Below are 12102 nucleotides of genomic sequence, written 5' to 3'. Positions count from 1 at the left end.
AGGAAGGCATTGATGCTATGGACTGGCCCGCCCGTTCCCCAGACCTGAATCCAATTGAGCACATCTGGGACATCATGTCTCGCTCCATCCACCAACGCCACGTTGTACCACAGACTGTCCAGGAGTTGGCGGATGCTTTAGTCCAGGTCTGGGAGGAGATCCCTCAGGAGACCATCCGCCACCTCATCAGGAGCATGCCCAGGCGTTGTAGGGAGGTCATACAGGCACGTGGAGGCCACACACACTACTGAGCCTCATTTTGACTTGTTTTAAGGACATTACATCAAAGTTGGATCAGCCTGTAGTGTGGTTTTCCACTTTAATTTTGAGTGTGACTCCAAATCGAGACCTCCATGGGTTGATAAATTGTATTTCCATTGATTTTTTTGGTGCGATTTTGTTGTCAGCACATTCAACTATGTAAAGAAAAAAGTATTTAATAAGATTATTTCATTCATTCAGTTCTAGGATGTGTTATTTTAGTGTTCCCTTTATTTTTTTGAGCAGTATATATAAACTCCACTCATACTTTATCAAAAGCCTTTTCAAAGTCAGCTATGAAAACCAGGCCTGGATTCCCGATATTTCATAGTATTTTATTGTTTCCAGTACTTGTCTTTTATTATCTCAAATGTATCGTCCATGTAAAGAAATCTGTCTGATTAGCATTAATAATATCTGACAAAACCTTTTTAATTCTATTTGCCAAGCATTTAGCTAGAATTTTTGCATCACAACACTGACGTGGAAGAGGCCTCCAATTTTTTAAATGGACGAGATCTTTATATTTACCACTTTGATCCTGTTTCAGTAATAATGAAATCAGACCTTCTTATTGCGTGTCTGATAATCTACCGTTTATATAGAAGTGGTTAAAACATGCTAATAATGGTCATCTGAGTATATAAAAAAAGGTTTGGTCTACTTCCACTGGTATGCCATTCAGCCCTGGAGTTTTCCCGGACTTAAAGGCTTTAATTGCATCAAGAAGTTCCTCCTCTGTAATTTGGCCTTCACATGAGTTTTTCTGTACAGATGTTAATTTTACATTATTAATAGCAAAAAAAATCCATACAATTAGCTTCCGTTAATGGCGATGGAGGAGACTGAAATGAAAACATATTCTTAAAGTGCTTTACTTCCTCTTTCAAAATATCGTTCGGTGAATCATGAGTGACTCCATCATTAGTAACAAGTTTCAATACATATTTTTTGAAAAATAATCTGGTGCATTTTTCCTTTTTATAATATATTACACTGGATCTTTCTTGAATTAAGTTCCTTCATTTCTTTTTGTTTTTCCTCTAACTTACTCTGAGCCTTTATGGTACCGTTTTTATTGCTACAGTATCTGTCTGTACTGTTAGTGCTTCAATTTTCTTGGTTAATATGTACTCTTTTGACCTATATTGCTTTTGTTTTATAGATGAGTACTGAATTGCATGGCCTCTAAAGGCACATATAAAAGTGTCCCATACAATAAGGGGATCTGCTGTACCTATGTTATGTTGGAAAAAGCAAGTTATAAATTCTTCTGTCCTCGTTAAAAACACGTTTATATCCAGTAGGCTTTGATTACATTTCCAATGATGTAAGAGTAATATATATATGCCAATTATGTGATGATCCGACCGCATTCTGTCCCCTATCAACACTTTTTAAACGTTTGGTGCCAGAGAGAATGGCATAAGAAAGTAGTCAAGACGACTAGCTTGATTAAGCCTCCGCCATGTATATCTCACTAGGTCAGGGTATTTAAGTCTCCATATATCCACTAATTCCAATATATCCATGACATTCATGATTTCCTTAAGTACCTGAGGGTGATAGTGTCTAGTGTGATCTCCTTTACGGTGCATAGAGGTATTTAAAACCGTATTAAAATCTCCCACCATAATAATAGAGTCTAGTGTTGCTTGTAGAGTTGATCAATTCTTATATCTATTTTCAAAGAAGCTTGGCTCATCATTATTTGGGCCGTATAGGTTAATAAGCCATATCTGTTTATGGTCCAATAACATATTTAAAATCCTCCATCCACTTTGAGGATCTGTTTGGACAATTTGCGAGTTTGGATCAAAATTACTGTTAATTAATGTCATCACCCCTTTTGAGTTTCTTTGCCCATGGGAGAAATATATTTAGCTCCCCAGTAATTTTCCACAAAACTTCATCTAAAATTGTTGAAAGAGTTTCCTGTAAACAATAGATATTATATTCCTTCTCTTAAATACTGATAATCTTTTCTTATTATCTGCTAAGCCATTACAATAACTGGCTATACTTATTTCATCAATGATCATAATGAGACACAAGTTTCAATTCTATTTATCATAATATATGTTTGTAAACGTACCATTAAAAAGTGACATGATGATTGAGTGTCTATATAGCTGTACCATGATATTTGCATTGCTACTAAGTAAACCTCCAATTGGTCCCCACTATTCCACCCACTAAAACGCCAACCACCCCTGACCCCCCGGATCCCATGGCCCCAGAGAGACCGGGACCCATCCTTCGAAAAGAGCACACAGTGCCGCCCACAGAACAGAAGCAGATCAACCGCCAAATGCATTTCCATCGCCCTCACCTCTATTTGTATTATATATAGCCATTAATATATATATATATATATATATATATATATTTAAAAAATCCTGTTTATCTTATTTTCCATAATTAGCCATTAATATTTGTAGTAATGTAGGCAGTTTAAGCAAAGGATTATTAGGATTAAATATTATTTTAGCAAACAATTATTGTGAATCATCCTATATTGTCCCTAACATCTTTTACTCCCTCGCAACAGTTGTGGGATACACACACACACACACACACACACACACACACACACACACACACAACCCCTTTCCCCCACACAACCATAGACTCAGATTCTCAACAGTTGCACCATCCCAGAGTCCAACTCAAGAAAGGTCTTGATTTACGAATGTTTAAACAGTTGCATCTGTATGAGAAGGCCTGCAAAACTGAGCAAAAAATGGGCAGAAATGGGGAGATTTCATTAACCACTGCCACGTCCTAGGTGATAGAGGTCAGATATACCCCCTTCCCCTGATACACCCACACATGGTCCCCCGTTGTGACTATATTCCCAAGCAAGTCCGTGCAGTCAGATTTTGTGCCACCAGGGCCACAATAATATACCCCCTCTCTGAATGTCAGAGTGTGACCCCCTCCCCATGGGTTACTGCAGCTAGTGTTGCCAGCACTGCCACTGCCTGGGTGGGGGCACCCCACCGGAATCCCCACCGGCTAGGTAAAAGGTCGTCAAGGTTCTCATTAGCAGCTTTGAGAATTTCCTTGTAAATTATGCTCTCCCATCAGGGGGCTCCGGCTTCGCAGAACCAACCCTGCCAGGCAGGATCAGATTCTTGAGGGGGCGGTGCTGCTCTAGAAGGTCTCTGACCGCATTTTGGCTGCATACAGGCCACTTACAGCAGGCCCATAAAACAGATAGGGACTTCTCCTTAGTATCTGGGTCGTTCAGGTGGGTGTCTAGGGTATAGGGTTGTGGACCATTCCATCAATATAGGACCATAAATAAATGTATTAGATGTATAATTTATTTTACAAATGTAGTTTCCCATGATAGGACAATAAATAAATTAGATGTATAATTTATATTAAAATGCAATTCCACCATGATAGGACAATAAATAAGATGTATAATTCATTATAAAATGTATATCCCTCATCTGCACAAAATTGAAAGCTCTCTCACAACCCCTGCTCACAAACATACATTGGTTCTGGGATATGCAAACTTTTCCTTTCTCACACACTTAACGCCACACTTTCCCAAACACCAAAAAACACACACCACACCATCCATCTCAATACATCCACACACGCCCACATACTGTGCCTTCTGTCTGCTGTGTTTTTATCTCCACAATGTTGAATTAATGCTTTTGTGTTCCAATTAGTTATATTTGAAGATAGATAGAAAAGCTTTTTTTTTTATTATTACATTCCATACCATGGCTAGTATTGTGTGTTTCATTATTTGCCTCCTCTATGAGAACTTTGTCATTTTTAGAATAGCCATGGAATAGTGTTTGTGTCTCTGAACAATTGGTTATCAATACACAGTTTATCGACAACGAGAGCTACGCGTTTCCCTTTCAATCTATTTTCCTTGAAAATTGGATACAGAACTTTGCTTCATTCTGCAATTTCCTTCGGGAACTGGTCATTCATGCCTATTTTCGTGACAGCAAGTCTTTTACCCAGGCTTTTAACCATATTTTATCTTTAAAGAAAGCAAATTTGGCAACGATTGGGAGTTCATACCTTTGCCCTCTCTGTCTGAAGCAATGTACACGTTCAAGTTGGATTTTGTCGATAGCTTCAGGTGGGTTCTGAAGCGCTGTAAGGAGGAACTCTCTAACTACAGATTCAGGAACTTCTCATTCTTTCTCTTGGATACCTGTAAGTGCCAGATTCTCTCTCATGGATCTAGTCTGTATGTCAAGCAAGGCTTCTCTCAGAACGATGTTCTCCTTCTTAACTTTGGTTTCAATCTTATTGACTGTCCCTTTTAGCTTATTTGTGTCTTTCTTGAATGTCGCAGCTTTTTCGTCACTCATCTTGAGGCTTGCCTTCAACTCTTTTCTATCCTTACTGACTAGTTTAAGTATGCCCAGTTTGTCATTTATTGATTTTAACAGATCGGTTTCGACCTTTACCACTCCCGGTGGTGAAAATATGTAATCGTCTGTGTCTGTAGAACAGTCATGTTTTCGTTTTGAGATAGGTTCCCGTCTTACTCTTCGTCATGTTTGAGTGTTGCTTGTTTTCATAATATTTGTCGCTAAATTTCTCTAGTCTTATGATCTGTTTTGCGTTGTTATCTAGATTGAAGGTTATTACCCACAAGATTGTGAAGTGCTAATATTTAGTCTAACACACCGATATTGAATATTACGTTTTTATCTTGAGGTGATCTACATTGCTTGCATTCAGTCTGCCATCTTTCCTTTACAGTCTGCCATCTGTCTATGAATTTGAGTGTTTACATTTCTCCAGCCACATCCCTCAACTTTTTACTGAAACAGGGGCGGAGAATTAGCTTTGTTATTGTTTCAGCTGCTGATTGCTGCTTTAAAGGCGTACTGTGTTAACACAGTCTTAGCCAAGTACAAACATCAACACATTATTTTCATAAATTCATCATTTATTCATTATTTATTTTAGAGGCTATGTTTAAATTATTTTTCACTTTATGCTTTCATGGTAACATACAGTGGATTTGGAAAGTATTGTAATGAAACAGCAGGGAGCAGGTTTCGAACCCTCGACCTTCAAGGCCGAAGTCCGGCGTGCTATCGACTGTGCCGCAAAAGCATGCTCGAGCGGCAGAGTCGACTTCCGCGCTTATAAACCCAGGGTCGTTACAGTATTAAGACCCCTTGATTTTTTTCAAAATGTTGTTACATTACAGCCTTATTCTAAAATGAATTAAATCATTTATTTCCCTCATCAATCTACACACAATACCCCGTAACGACAAAGTAAAAACTGGTTTTTAGAATTTTTGCTTATTTATAAAAAATGAACAACTGAAAAATCACATTTACATAAGTATTCAGACCCTTTACTCAGTACTTTGTTGAAGCACCTTTGGCAGCGATTACAGCCTCAAGTCTTCTTGGGTATGACGCTACAAACTTGGCACACCTGTATTTGGGGAGTTTCTCCCATTCTTCTCTGCAGATCCTCTCAAGCACTTTCAAGTTGGATGGGGAGTGTTGCTATTTTCAGGTCTCTCCAGAGAGGTTCGATCGGGTTGAAGTCCGGGCTCTGGCTGAGCCACTCAAGGACATTCAGAGACTTGTCCCGAGGCCGCTCCTGCGTTGTCTTGGCTGTGTGCTTAGGGTCATTGTCCTGTTGGAAAGTGAACCTTCATCCAAGTCTAAGGTCCTGAGTGCTCTGGAGAACGTTTTCATCAAGGATCTCTTTGTTCTTTGCACCATTCATCTTTCCCTCGATCCTGACTAGTCTCCCATTCCCTGCCACTGGAAAACATCCCCACAGCATGATGCTGCCACCACCATGCTTCAGCATAGGGATGGTGCCAGGTGTCATGACGTGGCCCTCTTTGGATATAGCAAGCACCAACTCTCTCTCTCTCACCATCTCTCTTCCCCCTACACCCAGGCTCTGTTATCTCAGGTCGTAAATTCCTGGAGGAGACTCTCCCCCTTCATGCAGCATAGAGAGAGAGAGGGTTCACAGTTGAACAAAGGAACTTATTCTACCTCACAGAACTTGAGAACTGAACAATATCAATGTTTTGGAGAATGTGTAACCGGTCGGTGGAGAATCCAGCTACGACCGGTCCATTTTGTTTTATGATTGTGACCTCAGGAAAGACAATACAGCCACATTACCATAACTCTGTTTATTCAGGAGCCTCCATTCTGAGGCTTGCATATAATTATTGTATAAAATGAATGAGTAAAGATGAAACTATTTGTGAAATTGTGTAATGAGATTTTAAACCGTTAATGTGAGAGAATTGTATTTCTGTTTAAAGTTTCACAAAGTCATTGGCCCGCCCCCATGAGCACAGACATCGATCTGGCATCATGGGACAGCTTTCTACAGTTCCGAATAAAACCCCCACCTGGAGAAGCCCACTTTAGACCAAGCGTACCTCGATTACCGAGAGGGCTAAGGTTTGAGTAGAGACCATGCATTCCTCGGTTGCTGAATTCTTAACCATACCACATGGTTAAACTCTGAGACTATCGATACCGACAGAATAAGAGCAAATCTTCGATACTAATTACTAGTCTGCAGCTAGGAATTATGCACCATTGAATGCGAAGACCGACATCCGCCGAAACACCTATTCTATAAGAACATTTCTGAATGTTACTCTGAAGTATCCATTCTAACCAAATACTCCAGGGACACAGAGAGAATCTTGGATGAACTTTCCAACAGAAAAGGACGATTCCAACAGAGATCACGATGACACACTGAGCGTAAATATATATATATTGATTGCAATTATTCCCGAATGAGTGAGCGTTCATGTGCAAAGGATTAGCATTTCAATTATTATAATTATCAACTGTGTAGTGTCTTTTGTCTTTTGTGCCCTTCTCAGTCCCTTTGTCTAACAAGCCACGATACCGGTTTAGCCCAGTAGGGCACATCCCCTATCATTTCCTTGTAACCATACCTACTGTTTGTTTTGTTTGTTATGCATTTCTGTGATTATTTAGTTAGTTAGTAAATAAATGATTAAGACAATTGATGTATGGATGATTCATAGAAAAGGCTGGGTTCGTGCAGATAACCAACAATTTATGACGTTTGGAATGAGACTAACGTGAGGTAAAGAATAATTCATTAATTAGAAGACTAATTGATCAGATATTAAAATATCGGAAAAGTTATATTAGGAAAATTATAACTTTGTAATCTGAAGATTTTCCTTGGTGCCCCGACTTCCTAGTTAATTACAGAGAAGTGATTTAATAAAATAACAGTCTCCACTTTAATGATGACAAAGAAATGACACGGTTTTCCTCCAGACGTGACGCTTGGCATTCAGGCCAAAGAGTTCAATCTTGGTTTCATCAGACCAGAGAATCATGTTTCTCATGGTCTGATAGTCTTTAGATGCCTTTTGGCAAACTCCAAGCCTGCGGTCATGTGCCTTTTACTGAGGAGTGGCTTCCGTCTGGCCACTGTACCATAAAGGCCTGATTGGTGGAGTGCTGCAGAGGTGGTTGTCCTTCTGGAAGTTTCTCCCATCTCCACAGAGGAATTCTGGAGCTCTGTGAGAGTGACCATCAGGTTCTTGGTCCCCTCCCTGACCAAGGCCCCTCTCCCCGATTTCTCAGTTCGGCCGGGCAGCCAGCTCTAGGAAGAGTCTTGGTGGTTCCAAACTTCTTCCATTTAAGAATGATGGAGGCCACTAGGTTCTTGGGAACCTTCAATGCTGCAGAACTTTTGTGGTACCGTATAAAATGTATAAAATGTATGCATTCACTACTGTAAGTCGCTCTGGATAAGAGCGTCTGCTAAATGACTAAAATGTAATGTAAATGTACCCTTCCCCAGATCAAAATGTGGAAAAAAGTGAAGAGGTCTGAGTACTTTCCGCATTGTACTGTATGTTACACACAGACTGAGTTTGTAAGGAAGCATCTTATTATAGATGGTTTATTCATGTACATATTGTTTTTCAAATGGAGACTGCAGTTTCCATTTATGCCATGTCATTATTTTTACTAGGCACTTTAAGCAGGATGCTTAAATAACTGCCTCTGGTAACAGTAACATTTCCTCTTGATGATACACAAACATCCACACACCCGTAGGACTTAATTTGTTTCTTCCCTTCCCACTCCCAGGCGTACTGGTATCCTGGTGAAGGGCCCTGAGGATGACGTCGGACTTCTAGGAGTTCAGGAGCATCCTGGAGAGGAGCCAGGTTCCCACAGAGACCCTGGGACCAGAGGAGTTCAGCCAGAGGCTCCCCCAGGTCAGCCTGCTGGCAGGGGAGGGGGCCCTCATAGACACCACCGCTTGGGTCCTGTATGCAAACTGGGCCCTCAGGGCAGTACAGGTACAATAAGGGCCCCTGAAACAACCTTTGTACAACACCTAGGGAACTTGCGGAGAGGTTCAGACCTCTTGGTATAATGGATTAACTAACAGTCACAGGAACTCAGGTTTGGATCTCAGTCAGGCTCCTTTGCTAGAGTCCCATTAGGCTGTTAAGGGAAGTAAGAAAGGCTTTTCCATTCATTTCTGCATCTCTCGCATGCATTCCCGGAGAGTGTTCCAGAGTGAGGGAGGAGTGATAAAGGATGGAGATCAGGTTACAGACATCCAGCCTGGCTCTACAGTCACCGTGACGACAGCAACTGAGGTCTACAGGGCAGAGAGCTTGGTTATTACAGCTGGGCCCTGGGCCAACACACTGATGGCCTATACTGGACTACAAATACCACTACAGGTGCAGTCACACAAACACACATGCGCACACACACGTATGCATACACACGAGTGAAGACCCATCATTCTGAGCAAAAACTGTTTATCAAAAAATATATATAAATATATATTTTTTGCCTGTTTTGCATGTTATTTTGTCTTTAATTCTTGTCATATATACATTTACAAACAATGTAATCCAGCATGACTTCTGCCGCATTCAAAACTATTTGAAACTCGGAACTGGGTCCCCCCAGAGTTCCCATTTGTCTTGAAAGCACCATAAATCCGGAGAATACCAGACTTTGATGACAAAATTGCCCATGTGCCTCACCCTAAATAATTCCCCCCTCAGCACTTAGCCTTCTTTTCTGACTTGGTGGTGCACATGTAGCCTATAGCTTGTTTTAGAGAAATGTCACCATCAAATGTTGTAAGAGCTTTCTTTGTCGGCTTATATGCCCCCTTTATTTATCCTATGATTCTGACTTGGTGTACAGGGAGAATACTGTAAGAACGGCCAATGTTATGAATTCTGTTGCTGTACATTTAGGTGCTGAACAAACAGTTCTATTGACTACGTCCATTTTAGCTCGCTCATTAGTCTTAATCGAAATTACGGATTGCCTCATATCTGCTCATTGTTCCCTTATGCCATTGTTTATACATCTCATTGTTATAGGCCTATTGCTTATATCTCATTAATACTGTATCTTATTCATAATTGTAGGCAATTTTGGAATGATTTCATTGTTTTCCTTACTTTGTGTATTATAATTAGCTCATGTGAGAAGGAGATACAATATTATGTTGTTGAGTCTGTTCGCCAGTAACAGTCTCTTCCCATTCAAATATTTGTTTTCAACAAAAGAATTCAGTAATAGACCAATGTAATTCCTGTTGATATAGAGAGGGTTGTTTTGTTTGTGCAATGTGCTGTCTGTGTGTCGGTATATTGTATTTAAATCTGGATCCTCACAAATGTATTTTCCTTTCTTTTTAGACTACATAGGCCTAGCAAAATACTTCAAATGGTACTGTAGGCGAACCGAGTCTCTCTCTCTCTCTCTCTCTCTCTCTCTCTCTCTGTCTCTCTTTGGTGAATTTAAGGCCTCAAAATCTTGCTGAATTTATCTGTACTAACATCTACAGTATCTGAATTTCTGCCTGTGTCCATTTTGAAAGTACTGAACGAATAGGCCTACCTCGTCGCAGCTCATTTGCTTGCACTTGCTTATTCTTAGAGCTAAGTGTTAATGATATAAGAATACATTTTATGAACTTACTGAACGAGTGTAATATGTTTGTGTATGGTTCAAAAGTCAAAACTCATGTTGGCGTTTGTTATTATTGAAGGAGAATGCGGTTCTTATTGACTTACACAAATATACAAAGAGTTAGTAAAAACCACATTTGTTAAAGCAAGTCAGCCATATCAGCTATGGTTTTTAAAAAGGCTGTAAATGAGGCTGAATTAACTCTTTCGATGTCAGACAATTAAGGCTCCACTGATAGCCAAGTGTAGCAGTGGTAAGGATTCACTCCATGGTACTGAAAGGAACGTTCTGCTGTTGGGACAGCTTTATGTAGGCCCTGACAGTTTCTGGGCACCATTTGTCACCCTTATAGTGCAATTAATGTATTGTTTAGTGTTGTGTTGTGTAGTGGCTTTGCTGGCATGAGTCCCCCAAAAAATGTGGAGTTTGCTCCACCAAGATTTACATGCTAAAATCACCACTGGCACACACACGGATGCAGGCACACACGCAGACACACACTTAATGTTATACAAACATGTAGCAACTACGATGACAAACATGAATACATACGACACAAATACCTAGGACTTCCTGCAGCTGTACCTGCTAGCTTCACCTCTCTTACAAACACGCATTCAGCTATGCAGCTGAGCCCCCTGTGATGACATCTGCTCCCATCTCTCTCCAACAATACCGAATACAGATTGGCCTTTAGCTTCCACTAACATATAGTACATACACTACATACTCTATAAATACAGTACATACACTATATATACAGTATATACAGTACATACACTATACATACAGAACAAACTCTATACATACAGCACATACACTATATATACAGCACATAAAGTACATATACAGTACATACAGTACATAAACTATATATACAGTAAATACAGTACATACAGTACATACACTATATATACAGTGCATACACCATATTTACAGTACATAAACTGTATATACAGTACATACACTATGTAGACAGTATATAGAGTACTTACACTATATATACACAGTACATACACAATATACAGTATATACAGTACATACACTATATATATACAGTATATACAGTACAAACACTATAAGCACAGTACATACAGTACATTCACTATATATACAGTACATACCATATACACACAGTACATACACTTTGTATACGGTACATACAGTACATAAACTATATATACAGTATATACACTGTATATACAGTACATACAATACATACACTATATATACAGTACATACGCTATATACACAGTACATACACTACATATACATTACATAGAGTACATACACTATACACACAGTACATCTGCTATACATACAGGACATACACTATATACACAGTACATACATTACATACACTATATATACAGTACATACACTATATACACAGTACATACACTATATGCACAGTACACAAACTATCTATACAGTAAATACAGTACATACACTATATATACAGTACATACAGTGCATACACTATATATACTGTACATACAACATGTAAATAGTACATACAATACATATAGTACATACACTATATATACAGTACATGAAGTATATACACTATATATACAGTAAATACTGTATATACACTATATAAGTACATACAGCATATATACTATATATACAGTACATACAGTACATATGCTATTTATACAGTACATACACTATAAATACAGTAAATACACAATATATATAGTACATACACTATATAAACAGTACATACACTATATATACATGAAAAATACACCTTATATAAAGTACAAATGCTATATACACAGTACAGTACACTAAATATACAGTACATGCAGGACATACACTATATATACACAGTACA

The 12102-nt window shown here is 39.1% G+C and overlaps 1 pseudogene; it reads left to right on the top strand.

Annotated features, from left to right (window-relative positions):
- LOC115154577 (peroxisomal sarcosine oxidase-like) overlaps positions 1 to 12102 on the top strand; it is a 36621-nt pseudogene that overhangs the window by 10748 nt on the left and 13771 nt on the right.

The sequence above is a fragment of the Salmo trutta genome, chromosome 19 (genome assembly GCF_901001165.1).
Source record: "Salmo trutta chromosome 19, fSalTru1.1, whole genome shotgun sequence".
In the NCBI taxonomy this organism is placed as follows: Eukaryota; Metazoa; Chordata; class Actinopteri; order Salmoniformes; family Salmonidae; genus Salmo; species Salmo trutta.
This window is presented reverse-complemented; position numbering and strand designations above follow the sequence as displayed.